General features: G+C 37.8%; 1 pseudogene; it reads left to right on the top strand.

Annotated features, from left to right (window-relative positions):
- The first annotated feature begins 1,500 nt into the window (after positions 1-1,500).
- LOC100720676 (olfactory receptor 5M11-like) lies at positions 1,501-13,190 on the top strand (annotated as a pseudogene).
- The last annotated feature ends 1,791 nt before the right edge of the window (positions 13,191-14,981 follow it).

Below are 14,981 nucleotides of genomic sequence, written 5' to 3'. Positions count from 1 at the left end.
GCAGATTCTTAAGTACTTAAGATATGCCAGATATATTTAAGAAATATTCCTAGCTTAGCTCCCACACAGGGATGCAGTGTCTATTGTTAATCATAATGCATACATGTGGAGACACAAAAGTATCAATAATTTATCTAGGTTTTACAAATTGAAGCTGGGGAGCAGGAGATTTGTACCTAGAAAGTGGGGATGCAAACTCTCATTAACTGTTTTATTCAATGATTAATCAGCTGACTCTCTCTGGGTTCAGAAAAAATCAACAAAATTATATTATATTAATGAAAAATATATAAGTATTATATCAACTTGTTATTTGTTATCAAACATTAACTTTTCATGTTCTTCATGTTTGTTTTTTTCTAAATGCTGAGAAACGAACTTCATATGTTAAGTGTGCTATCTCAGTTATATAGTAAACATGGTTATTACTTTATACTAATCTAATAGACATATATTTTATGTTTCAAGTTTCCTACATGTAATTTATATTATAACATTTTTTTCAACAGTCAGGAATATTTTGCATGAAATGCATGTAAAGCAAAAGGTTGAAGGACTAGGAATTTAGTTCAGCAGCTTAAGTGCCTTTCTTGGCAAATGTGAGGTTGTGATTTTGATCCCTAGTACCAAAAAAAAAAAAAAAAGGCGGGGTGGGGGTGGGGAGAAATTTCACAACCTAAAGCAAAAGGTTGTGATTTGAGGATTCATGGACAACATTTTTTGTTATTTTATCTCCCTTTCCACTAGAGTCTTTCAATATGTAATGTTTTCAATTGAAAACCACAAGTTCATAAATATTTTAAACTACCAATATCTGTTTAATATATGTATGGTGTTAATATCTTCCACCAGTGTGTAATGCATATTTTGTTACTTGTAATCTATAGAAACATTTTGAGCTGACTTTTTTTATCTCGATCCAACTGCTTTACCACATGGGTAATAACATACACCACAAATGAAAGACACCATCATTGTCTCAAAAGTTAACAAAGTCCTTGTGTTATAAGGGCCTTTTACTATGAACTAGACCAGGGAAAATAAATACACAGAGTTTGTTAACAGCTAAAAAGTGATGTGGGGTTCTGAGAAGTTGCAAAGAAGATGGTAGCTGAATACAGATATATATATATATATATATATATATATATATATATATACACACAGTACAGTAATCCAAAGGACATCAACTTCAAAGAACATCAGCATACAAAAGAAAATATGAACAAATATGAAGACTTGGAAAAATATAAAAACTCTGCAAATACAAAGATTTTCCTCAAAAGTATCAGAATAATCAATTCAAAATATGACATTTGTATAACAAGGAGCCCTATATTATTAGTAGCATTCAAAACATCAATCACATGTTAACTTGTCTAATGCATAAGTCATTTGTACAAATATGAGAGATTAGACATGTAAGACACAATGGAACAAGCCAGATGCCAGATATATTTTTCTTTTCTTTTTTTAAGACTTCATTCAAAGCCAGGGAAGCAGAATGATAAAGCAAAACTACTCCGCAGTGACTGAATTTATCCTGCTGGCACTCACAGACCGAGCGGAGCTGCAGCCCGTCCTCTTCGTGATCTTCTTAGTCATCTACCTCATCACAGTCACTGGCAACCTGACCATGATTCTCCTCATCAGAAACGACCTGAAACTCCACACCCCCATGTACTCCTTCCTCAGCCACCTCGCCTTTGTGGATCTCTGTTATGCAACTACGGTCACTCCCCAGATGCTGGTGAATTTCTCATCCAAGAGGAAAACCATCTCCTTCATTGGCTGTATGATACAATTCAACTTTTTCATTGCACTGGGGATCATATTGTTATATGCTTACGGTGATGGCTTTTGACCGCTACGTGGCCATCTGCCAGCCTCTGCTGTATAGCAGCAAAATGTCCAGGCGGGTCTGTCACTCTCTTGTGACTGCTCCTTATCTCTATGGCTTTGCAAATGGTCTGGCACAGACCATCCTGATGCTTCATCTGACGTTTTGTGGTCCCAACAAGGTCAACCACTTCTATTGCGCTGACCCTCCGCTCTTGGTCCTGGCCTGCTCGGACACGTATGTCAAGGAGACCGCGATGTTTGTGGTGGCTGGGTCCAACCTCACCTGCTCACTCAGCATCATCCTTGTCTCCTATCTGTTCATCTCAGTAGCCATCCTGCGCATGCGCTCTGCCCAGGGCTGGCGCAAGGCCTTCTCCACCTGCGGGTCCCACCTGATGGCTGTCACCATCTTTTATGGGACTCTCTTCTGCATGTATATGAGGCCCCCTTCTGAATCATCTGTGGAACAAGGTAAAATTGTAGCTGTGTTTTATATCTTTGTGCGTCCCATGTTAAACCCTCTGATCTACAGCTTGAGAAACAAAGATGTTAAAGTAGCCATAAAGAAAGTTATCCAAAAGGAACAGTTGGCTAAGTGAGGTAGCCATGGTCCCAGATATACAGAACTCGCATTTTATCCGGACATTGAATGAGCATTATAAACCAATAAGTCTCTTTTTCTCCTGAAATATTTGTGATCTTTACAACACATATATAAGACTGGCAAGTCTGTGGAGTCACGCAGGACATACTCAGTGCTGACAGTTAGGTCACTGAGAGTGTTCAAAACCCTACAGAGTCAAAGGCAAGAGCAGAAACCATTGTAATGTTCTAGAGTGTCAATAAAGAGCACACTCTCACCAATAGTGTGCAAAGTGTGCTAAATCATATTGTAATGACAATGATAATTACATATGTGAAGTACTCCAGAAGCTTGTCAAAACTGATAGGTGAGTTTTTCTTTCTTTATTCAAATGGTACAGCAATGAAAATATTTTTGTTATGTTATACTGAGATATATAATTCAAATGACACTTGTAACTCAGTGGTACTCCCCTCTGCGTGCTATTTGATGAAGATGCCGATTTTCCCAGAGACAATTATTTTGTTTGTTTACTATCAGTATACCATTCCTGTCAGTGTGCAGCCACTCCTCCATCCACTCATTGCCATTTCCTATATTGTATAAGTAGAAAAATTTGATGTCATAATCATATATATATATATATATATATATATATATGGATGGATATTTATGCATTTATGAAATGTGTTACCAAACATATGATCTTCTAACCAAAGCTTTTAATGACTGTTTGGCAGGAGCATGGCTTTGTGACTAAGTGCTTCATAATCCAAGACATCATTTTAATATCACCATACAGTGTTTACCCATTCCAACGCAAAATTAGACAGAAAACATATTCAGAGCCAACTGAAACTAGGTCTAGGAATTCTGTCAATCTTGAGAAGTGCATTTGTTTATTGTTCACACATTCACAGTATTTGGTAAATGAATATTTGCCTGTTTTTTCATCAGTTTAGAAAAATACGGTAAATAACATGAATTATTGGAGTGCCTAGGTCATTACACGAAGATATAATTACATAGTATTTGAACATGGGAACTCTGACTTTCCTCTAAAGAGTAGCTTTGAATTTATAGATGCCAATGGTTTAAACAAGCTCTTTGGCTCCATTTCCTCCTACAGTAAATCTCAAGTCATTTAGGTTTCAGTATTTTTTGACTTCTGATCCCGCTCCACCAGGTAGAATGAAGCCTCGTGGCTCTGTCTGTACCTGCCCTACTCCACGTCTAACCTTTCAGTTCTGTTTGCTCTGTTCTCATTTACCATTCACAGCATATCTTGAGGACTTTTGTCTTTTTTTTTTTTTTTTTTTTTTTTTTTTGGTCACACACCCACTGTTGATATTTGTGGCTGACACAGTGGAACCCTGGTTTTCACAGGAAACGCAATCCTCCTTTGGATTTGGCCCCTTTGTGTGTTTAGTCATACCTAGAATGTCAGCTCATGCAAACTGAACAGCACCTAATATAAAACATCCCGGGCACAATATTGTTCCTAGGCACTGTCTTATGCCTACAGGAGTTTTGAAAATGTATTGGTAATCTGGAAATGTGAGTACCATTCATGACACATTGAAACTAGAGAAACCGTGGAAATATTGACACAGACACACTTAGGAACTGCCTAAAGAAACTCAAACAAGGACGACTTTGCTTTGTTTACCCCGTCAGTCAGTTCAGAGCCAAAGCACATAGCTGGGAGCTCAGGCCAGCTTCTCTTTGAAGCACTGTGGAAGGCTGTGGCTTTTCTTGGCTTGCTTTTTTCCTTCTCTGTAGTTATTAACATGGATGCCCAGATTAAACTGCCAAATTTTGGTTTGTTTCTCTGACAAAAATCTGATTTTTCATATCAAGTATTAATGATGAATGATGTTCAGGAAGGGAAGATTATGTTAGTGGGGCTGTATGTTAATCATATGAAAGATAGACTTAAGTCATATCACTGTTGTTATTCATAATCAATTATGACTCTGACCAAAGAATACTAGGTCTTCATTGATTTCAAATACAAATGTGCAGGAGTATTATGTAAGCTATTAAATAAGTATGTATCTAAGTCAGGGGCATACTTTGTATAAGTAGTCTACAATAATAGTCCATTTTCATGCACTAGGTACACTAATTATCAGATGATCTATTGTCATTTAATATAATATCAACATTTAGTTATTCAGCCAGAAATTTTTAATTAAACAGAAAATGTCTACTGGCAGATGCAGATCTCCACAGAGGATGTCAAAATGATATTGACATTAATTCTGTTCTCAGAACATTTATAGACCAAGGAGAGAGATAAACAAGTTATTGGACAAATAATACAAGATGAGCAGAGAGACAATCTCTAGGAGACATTAGAAGAAGAAAATATTACTCAAGTTGAGATGCTATGAATACCAGTTAATCCAAAGGCCTTGTGATTACAGAAAATAGAACACCTTTTTATCTGCCCTAGAATTATACCTAAAATAAAAATGAGTATCTGTATGTTTGCTTTTATCAAAATACAATATTAATGATGACTTCACAAGTTAGTACCTTGTTCATGAATATGCTTTGTAAACAGCTTCACTGAGACCCCTTAAGGACATCCCATGGGGGATGCTTGATTATTGCATCAGAGATGAATATTTCAAGGCTAACTCTTCAGGTATAAATTCTCCCCCTTTGAGAAAGTTTGGCAAGCACAGGAAATCAATATCCTTCTACAAGTAAGTCCTGAGATGTAAGACCTTGTAAGAAATTTGGTTTTGTTTTTTTGGAATGAAAATGGACTTTGTAGAGACCACTGCAATAGTCAGAGTAAGAAAATACTATCAGGAGCAGACCCAAGAATATCAACAAAGAGAGAAGTGACTTTTGATGCATCAGAAGTCAGACAAGTGCTACCATCATCCCAACCTTATTTATAGATCCATTACTCACAAAGCAGATGAAATTTAGAGTGACTTTATATACTGACCTCTATCCAGTGATTGGATTTCAAACAGTCCATTATCTGTTTTTATTAACTGTTTACTCCTTCAAACCAAGAAACTTGGAATTTGGTACAAGATACATTCCCAGTGCATTACTGATTTCACATAATTTCTAAAGAGACAAAAGTGTCAATAGATTTAATTAAGTATTAGTGTAAGACAATGCGAGAGAGGAAAACAAGGGTGAATCAGTGAATCTCTCTCTTTCCTCATTAAATTTGTGTTGAAAGATGATGGCAAAGTGGTACCCAGTATCATCAAAGACAGTTACCTTTATAGCAGAAGATGTCCCGGCCCCACAAGGAGTGGGGGCAAAATACTTCAATTCATTAGTTGCTCAGGCAACAGGTCCGGTTACATTGTTACAGTACCTATTACTTTTGTTTCTTAGATACAATCGCTCACTGTGATGCATACTTGGTCACTATGATGCATATTGTGAGAACCAACCTCCAATTGACAAGCCCTTCTGGCTCTGTACTTCCTCCTTGCTCACCACATATAAGCCCTAGACCACCAGAGATCCATCAGAGCCTGATATTTGAGACTGATATGGCTCAGTGCCCATCAGTGTAAATAAGTCTGCCTCCAAAACCTGGGTGTCATTTCAGTGTTCCTGCTTGCCATAGCACTTTAAATGATCCTAAGGTGTGTGCTGTGCTCTGTTTGTGTCCTTTGTCAACACTGTCACAGGCTGAGTTGACCTAACAGCACGAAAATCCCACTTCCCAACCTTCTCACAAAAAGCTGTGTAGGGATTAAAATTGTTGTTTCCCCCTGCAGTGTACAAAATGTTAAATCTTCCCTACCCTAAGAATGTTTGGAATTATCTTCAGTGATTCTATTACTTAAATTGAAAATTATTTTCTAATTGAGTTATTATTCATTATAGGGGTGGTGTTCTTCCTCCCATTTCCTCACTCATTGTTCTCTTAAAACAAAGGAGCCCCACTCACAATGAGAAGGGATCTTTGCAATAAGGAATTTGTGCATTTGTTGGAGGCCCACAGTACTGTGGCTCATGGCACATGCAGTGAGACTGAAACAATCTGGGGTATCATTTGCCATGAAATGCTTGAATTTTCAAAGTATATACCTGTCATTCAGAAGGGTAGTAAACACGCCCTCTCTCCAAGGTCACATCAGTTTCTCATGTGAGACATAATTAGATCAAATTCTTCCATAATTGTGGCTTCCCCATGTGTATCACACAAATCAAATCTTGGACTTCATAGAATAATAATAAAAGATATTGCAGCAGTTAGTTCAAATGTTTTCTCTCCTTTCCTCCTCATCTTGAGAGCAGCACATCCTGAGGTATAATTGAGGAGATGCTTAGATTCTCTGCCCGAGCTTTCTTGAGCCAACGTTGAACTACAAGGGCTAAACTCTGAGGCTTAGAGCTTTTCTACTTCTGAAGTTATGAGGAAAACTTTCATGTGCATTGATGACAGTGAGATTTACAATTTGGCAGACTTATGAGAATAATTCATTATCCACTGTAAGGGAATAATGCACATTGCCAGGTTTGTAAAAACTCCTGGTTTTTGAATGAAAAAGCCTGTTTAATTGGTTATTTAAATTTTCTAGTTCAATTACTAGTTGTTGTTTGTGCATTACAATCAAATAGAAATATATTAAAAATATCACAGCAATGTGTATATTCTGCCTTCAAGGGGCTAAGACTCACCTATCATTGATTGTAAAAGTCTCACACCTGACTAATGCTAAGTCTGACTTCATACCTGCAGATCAAAATGTGAGTGAATGATTTTAGTAAAATCATAAGCAGGGGTACTCTAGGAAGTGTGAACTGTTTCTGCCCTCCTAAATTCACACATTCTGTGGCAGAGCTGAAAAGAAGTCCATTGTTTCGATCTAGGGTCGATTTTTCCCTAAATTCTAGAAAATCACTCTGCAAGTTTTAATGATCAATTATAAAGATTTCAGGTTGATCATCACGAGCTTTATGATTTAAATAAGTCCTAAGTTTTCTAATTGTGCTTTTTCTATGTACATTCTTTTCAAGGTAGCTAGAGTTTTTCAGAAAAATTTAGACTCTATTGATAATATCAGAGCCATAAGAAATCTATATCCCATGAAAAATCAGCTGTTGGGAATTCAAAATGTTACCTCACCGATCCATTAATATATTCAGCTAATGATTAATGAATATTTTGATTAAGGAATTTGTCCTTGTTCTGGAAATATGGTATCAATAAAGTTCCTGCTGCATGTAGCTAATATTATAATAACAGGGATGGCCAACATATAAATAATTTCAGAAGCGGGAAATAGCAGGAAGTAAACTAGAGTATGTTTCGTGATGAAAGTTACTGGAAACGAGTAAACTCACATACGAATTCAGACATGTCTGTGACAGAGGAAGTGTTGTCAGAAGAAAGATCTAAATAAAGTGAGTCAGTGTGTCTGTGACAGTGATTTTCTCTGAATAGGGCACATCTATAAAAGGTGTAAAGATCCTGCAGGCTTGATTTGGGTAAAGAATAGATTTTGATTGTGAGAAGATGCATCTCAAAACTAAAAATTATTTTGTTCTGTCTCAGTCCTTCATGAAAAGGGGCCAGTTATTTCTATCCATTGTACCCAAATGTCACATGACTTTAAGAGTAAACCCCTCAGTGTTTACTCTGCAGTTTAGCCTACTTCTAACGTGCACTGTACCTGTCACTAAAAATACTACAAAACAGCACAGAGGCCCAAGAGCATAGTTTTCCCTGCTTTGATGTAGCATGTCTGTGCAATGCCTCAACCGATCCTTTAGTTGAAGGTATTGGTTTAAAATAATTTATGTCATGTGATTATAAACCATCATATAAAACTTCCACAGTAGGACATATTACTGATATAACTTGAGACTGTGTTCTCAAGTCACAGTCACTCATACTTGTCTCAGAATAATCTGTTTGATGTTGATTAAAGCAGAGTTGTTACTTTATCTTCACAAATCACTCAAAGCTCTGGGGACAGAATATTCAAGGCAGACAGACCATCACCTGCAAAGACCCTAAGTGAGAACATGCTCAGTATATTTAAGGAACAATAAGAAGGTCAAAGTGGCAGGATAAGAAGATATAAAATATATATTTTTGAGCTCAGGTAGAAAGACCTCACATAGGTAAAATGATTACATTTGGCACAAGCATGGTGGCAAACCTCGGACCTTTTTACAAAGTCAAAGCCTAATGTGCTTTGTTTACATAATGTGGTCACTAGCTAGTGTTAAAGAATGGAGAATCCTTAGTGTAGAATAAGAAAACTCAAACTGTGATGAGTTAGATACATGGTAACTTTTCTTAGTTCTGACCACTACTGGAGATACTGCCATGCAGTTAACATTTACTACATAACGTTTAGAAATCGTGGCTGACAAGAATTCCTCATGGTTTAGATATAAGAGGTGAAGAGTTAGGATGTGAGAGAAATTGAAATATAAGTATGGAATATTAAAACCTTGGGCTACTATGCATAAAATATTTTGTGAAGCACAAGTGGATATTTAAGTGAATAGGTGGCTATTGCTTTGAAGCAGATGAGTCAGAGTGAACAGAAAACCAAGGAACCCAGAAGATATTCGTTACTCCTGGAACTAAGTAAGAAATGAGAAAGAGATGGAACCTGAATATACATACAACACATTTTCAAGCAATATGTGGTCTCCTGATACTTATAAGGCATATCTTTGCTAGTAATGATAAAACAGTTACCTGTATAGTCACCTATAGGCCACATTCTCTTCACAGAATATGGCAGTCACCAAATGTGAGGTCCATGAGGAAGATTTAGGGGCAAAATTAAATCTCACGTGTTAGCAGAGTCCATGTGGGAAATGCAAAATGGGAGGGAAAGACTCCAAAATCCCTCCTACTTCCCGTTGTAATCAATGACGCAAAACATTTCTAATTTGGGGAGAACGTGGCAGGTAGAAAACAGCAGCTGTGGAGGCTTTCTGAGTTAGCCAGCTTAGAACCCAGGAATGGTGTGGTGTGAGGAGTCCTAAGCAAGGGGAGATATACCCTGCTGACCTAGGAATGAACTAAGCTGAGAGAAAACAACTGGAAATGCAATCCCAGTGCTATAACTATAACAGATAAAATCTCAGTGCTGAAGCTGGAACCTGTACCTCTGGAAGCCATGATTTGAATTTCCTGCTGCTGCAGCTGCATCTGAATAGGCACAGCAGGGAGAGAAACATGAAACCTCTGAGAGTGGGCATCAGTGAAAGGAGTTGAGAGCAGGACTAGGGAGGAGCCCTGCATCTACCTGTGGTGAGTGAGAGGAATGGGACCCTTCCATAGATAAGGAGGCTCCAACAGAGGACATTCTGGGACTGGGCAGACTAGCCAGAACAAGACACTGCAGTGCCTTTAGTAGCATATCCCCCTCTCAAGTGGGATTGGTGGGGAGCGCTTGGCCTGGGTGATGCGGCAGACTAAGACCCAGTAGGCTAACTCAAATCAGGTCCCTGCGCCTGATGGTGCACCCTAGCAGTGAAGCCTTCAGTGGGTTGACTGACCTGGAGGGGCCGGCCCAGCAGAGGCTGCCCAGGTCTGTGTCTCCCTAGTACAATGCAGTAGGTGGGAACACATTGCCGGCGCAATTCAAATAAACTGTAACCAGGAAAGAAAGAAACTGTGCCTCCTATATACGTTTGTATGGAAGGAACACAAAGTATGGGAAGAGGGAGCAACAAGAAAGGGTCCTCAACCCCCAATCCTGAGAACACTGATCCAGGAAAGGTAAATGCAAAGGAGAATGAGAACAGAAAACATGCCAGATCAGGCACAGCACCAATAGACATAAAGCAATATCTCTGGGACCTCATAGATGAGTTCAAAAGTGAAGTATTTATTGACGTAAAGCAAGATATATGTAGAATAGTTAGACAAATGCTAAGTACTGCCCAAGAAAAAACAGATGGTGGAATGGAAGAACAGGAAAAAAAGGGGAGAATCGTTTAATGGAGAAAATAGAGAAAACATAGAATACGTGAAGCAGGTTCACAGAGATTACCAGGAAAATAAAAACTCTATTGAAAGCTGGTATAACAGCTTGAAAGAAACTAAGGATAGATTATCAGAACTGGAGGACAGATTTGTAATGTGGGAGCATGAAATGAAAAACTTCTTAAAAATAACAAGAAAATAGCAATAATACAAAGGCTTGAAGATGATAAGAGGATCTATAACTTAAGAATTAAGAACGTAAAAGAAGAAGTAGGGACACAGACAAATGAATTACAAAGGCTATTCACAGAAATAATCCAGGGGAATTTCCCTAATTTAGCAAAAGCTAAAGATACTTAGATGTATGAGGCATACATAACCCCAGCCACCTACAACCCAAACAGAGCTACACCCAGGCATATAATAATCAAACTTCCAGAAATCCAGTATAAGAACAGAATATTAAAAGCCATCAGAGACAAGAAACAGATCACTTACAAGGGAACACCCATCAGAATTACAGCAGACTTCTCAGCACAAATCATCAAATCAAAGAGCATAAGGGGAAATAATACAAGTTTTGAAAGACAATAACCTCCAGCAAAATTGATATACCTTGCACAACTATCCCTAGAAATTGATGGAAAAACAAGATACTTCCAGGATAAAGAGGAACTAGGGGAATTTGCAACCACCAATTGAATTCTACAGAGAATACTGCAAGACAATCTAAAAAAAGAAGAATACCAAGATTCCAGAAACAGTGGCAGAGAGGCCACAACTAAAGCAAAATGAAGAAGACAAACTGACAACTGACAGAAAAAGAGCTCAACAGAAATGAGGGTGAAAGTTTGGATGATAGGAACAGCTATTTTAGAGAAAACAAGACATCATAATGGCTAGTGCTGATTCAATATCATCTTGTTTTGAAGTCCAATCAAGCTTTTGTTCTTCTGTCTCCATCGGTCTTAACATGTTGTATCTTATTGGATTTTATTATATGTGATAATATAAACAAAAACTTTTATAGACAAGGAGATTATGAAGAAACCATTGTTCATTTTCTGTTAGTTGGTTCTAAATACCCTGTAATACTGTCATTCTCTTGAATGGTTTTACATTGTCTTGATATGTTTGATGCTACAGTATATGAAGTTATACTCAAATATTTCAAGGAAAGAGACACTATGGTAAAAATTCTTTTTAAGATAGCAAGAATCATTATGGTAACCATTGCTGATCACCTTGTATTCTGTTTTTACATTATGTACTATGTCCATCCTTTTGATTTGACTGACTCTGTTTTGTTATGTCACATTTGGTTTTATTCTCCTCAAAACAAGTAATAAGAATATTGGGAGTAAAAAAACCCAAAATGTGTAATTGTCATTGTACAAAAGAGAGGAAAAAGAAAGTGTTATAAATGATATAACTGCATGTATATCTAAGTATATAAGATAGCTAACCATATTACTGAGTTTTGTTGGATCATTGAACAGAACTGTTTGCAATATCACTGTTTGAATGTCCACTTTATATGCTTTAATTTTGTAACTTGAACAACTATTTCTAAGATGGCAATATGAAATCTATTAACTAATGTTTTCATACTGTTTACTTTTTCTGAAATCCTGTGTAACTTGTATACTTTTTCTGTTTTTTTCTTTTTCTCCTTAAATAAAATTTAAAAAAAATTCTAATGTCCATCGATCCCTCCATGCCTAATGGAAATAAGCTCTATGAACTTCATTTTCAAAGCCAGTTTTTGTGCTGCACGTTGAATTGAGCTATTCTCAGATTGTTTATAATTTGTTTCTTTTTAGCCTTGACACCTTCATGTGCCATTTTCATCAGAGACCATGATAACGAAGATAGATCCCCAACACAATAGCACCAAGGTCAATGAGTTCATTCTGCTGGGCTTCATCAGCTGGCCTAAGCTGAAGCCCATTCTTTTTAAGGATTTCTCCTGCTTTATCTCATCACACTTGCAGGACATTTCGGGATGATTTTTCTGCAGGCTCCCCAGCTGCAAACCCACGTGTATTTCTTCCTCACCCATTTAGAATGTGTGGACATTTTCTACTCCGCTAATGCCTCCCCACAGATGCTGGTCAATTTCTTATCTGAGAAGAAGAGCATTTCCTACATTGGTGCTTCACCCAGTGTCTGTGACTTTGCTGCTCACCAAGTACTACCTGCTCGGTGCTGTAGCCATCTGTGACCCCCTCCGTTACAGCAGCAAGATGCGCAGGCCCGTGTGCTTCTGCCTGGCCACCTTGCCCTACCTCTGGGGTTTCGTGGTGGGCACCATGCGGGTAACCCTAACCTCGCGCTTGTCCTTTTGTGACTCCAACACCATCAACCATTTTTACTGCACCGACCCTGCTCTCTTAATGTTGACGTGTTCCGATACCCGCATAAAGCAAACGGCCCTGTTCGTGTCCGCAGCGATAAACCTCACCGGTTCCCTGCTCATCATCCTCACCTCCTACATCTTCATCTTCATCTTCATCTTCATCACTATTGCGAGGATCTGCTCCAGCGAGGGGCAGCGCAGAGACTTCTCCACCTGCGGCTCCCACCTGACTGCGGTGTCTATGTTCTACGCCTTCATCTCTGCGTGTACCTGAGACCCATGAGCAGTCTGTTGAGCTCGGCAAAGTGGTGGCCGTGTTTTGTATCTTTGTGAGCCCCATGCTGAACCCCTTTATGTACAGCCTGAGGAACAAGAATGTCAAGCAGACTTTGAAAGGAGCGTTCATTAGGAACTCTAGTGAAGTAGAGAAAACTTCAATATCCGCAGTCTCCCACTGAAGAAATAAAAATAACTTTTAATGAAAAAGAAAACCTTGAAAGAATCGACAAGCATCCCTCTTATTCTAAGTGAGTATAGTTCTCTGGAGTCAAATCAGAAGGTCTCTGAATCTGATGCTTAGTGTGAGTTCTAATGAGTGTCCCATGAAATAAGGCCCAGCAGGGTTCTGTGCTTCTGACTTCTACCAGAATACCTGGATGATAAGGTTTCCTTTCTCTCCTTAGCTCACCAATACTGAGCATCTCTGACCCACTTTTATGAGTACAGCAAAGTGATTTATAAAACAATCCCTGAGTAAGAACATGCATACTTCACATTGTGTAAATCTCTGTAGCAAAAAATTTAATTATTTTCCAAAAGATGATTATACTGATAATTGCAAATACTTCATACTTTACTTTGGTCCTATTTTTATGTCCACTTATGCCAAAATGAAAACCGTATGTGTTTTACTATTTAAGCAATTTAAGACATACTTTAAATACTTTTATGAGCCTGGGATTTGCTTCATTGATTTTCTGTGATCAAAGTAGTTTATCTTCCTAATGGGAGATACTCATTTCCAAATTAGTTTGTTCCATTTTTCCGGAGGTGATTTCCATAAGGTTGTCACTATAATGTTATAAATAACTATTTGTTACATAATGTTTCATATTTGCCTCCATTCATAATATCCATGGAACTGATTTCAGTGTTTCACAACTGAATTGTAGCATAAATATACTCCATATTGTGACACTTTTAGATCTGTTTAAGTGCATAGTGTAACTTTAGTGTAAAAATGTTCAGTGTACCAATATATTTTAATCTTTAGGCAACATTTCCCTCATTTTCACAAGATCTTTATTATGTAAGTTATTGCTTTTGATAAACTTCCATGGTTATCTTTTCATAATTATTTTATGTTTGTGTATTGTGACGCAAAAGAATCTCCCCTAGCAAATGCATATCCAGTTTTCTCTACTACAATGTTCACAGTCATTCCCTGTGTGTGTGCACACAAAATCACCTGGACAGTATTTATACATCAGATATACTTTACTGAAGCTCAGCTTTCCTACTTTATATCCCTTCTCATGCCATAAAGTAAAGGCAAATATGATATTGATAATTTTCCATGGAACTTTCTCTAGAAAAATATTCCACAGTATAAATACAAGTTTTTGTCACCATGTTTAAAGTTGGTAGACAGTGGTGTTATCATTGCTGATTCCTACCCTACAAATCCTCCACCCCCTCAAAAAAACCGTAAAACAAACAAACAATTCCATAAAGCATCCTTTACTGGCTGTGTGACAGCTTATACAAGAGCGAGTCACTAGGCGGCCATCCTGAAGATTCATCCTGCAGAACACAGGTGCAAAGCCTTTTCTACTTGTGGTTCCCACCTGACCACAGCGGTCATATTCTATGGAACCCTGTTCTCCATGTATTTAAGACTCCATCAGAGAAGTCTGTGGAAGAGTCCAAAGTAATTGCAGTGTTTTATACTTTTGTGAGCCCAGTGATGAACCCGCTGATTTACAGTTTAAGAAACAAGGATGTGATCCATGCCACACAACTCTTCCTCAGAGGAAATGTTCTTCAGAAAATTACAGTTTAGAATTTTTTTGTAACCACTAAGTGTCCCAGTGAAAACGTGAATTCACAAAGTAATAAAACTTGTACTCTGGGATCATGACTTGTTTATACTCCTGCACTGTCACTGGAAATTTTATTCATTTTCTCTTGAAAACAGAATATTCAAGGCAAATCATTTTAATATAAATTGTCATATTGAATTTGGAAAG

The sequence above is a fragment of the Cavia porcellus genome, unplaced genomic scaffold (assembly GCF_034190915.1).
Source record: "Cavia porcellus strain 051 isolate PalLab524CR breed Dunkin Hartley unplaced genomic scaffold, mCavPor4.1 scaffold_17, whole genome shotgun sequence".
In the NCBI taxonomy this organism is placed as follows: Eukaryota; Metazoa; Chordata; class Mammalia; order Rodentia; family Caviidae; genus Cavia; species Cavia porcellus.
Note: the sequence above shows the minus strand (reverse complement) of the source record. Positions and strands in the feature narration are given on the sequence as shown.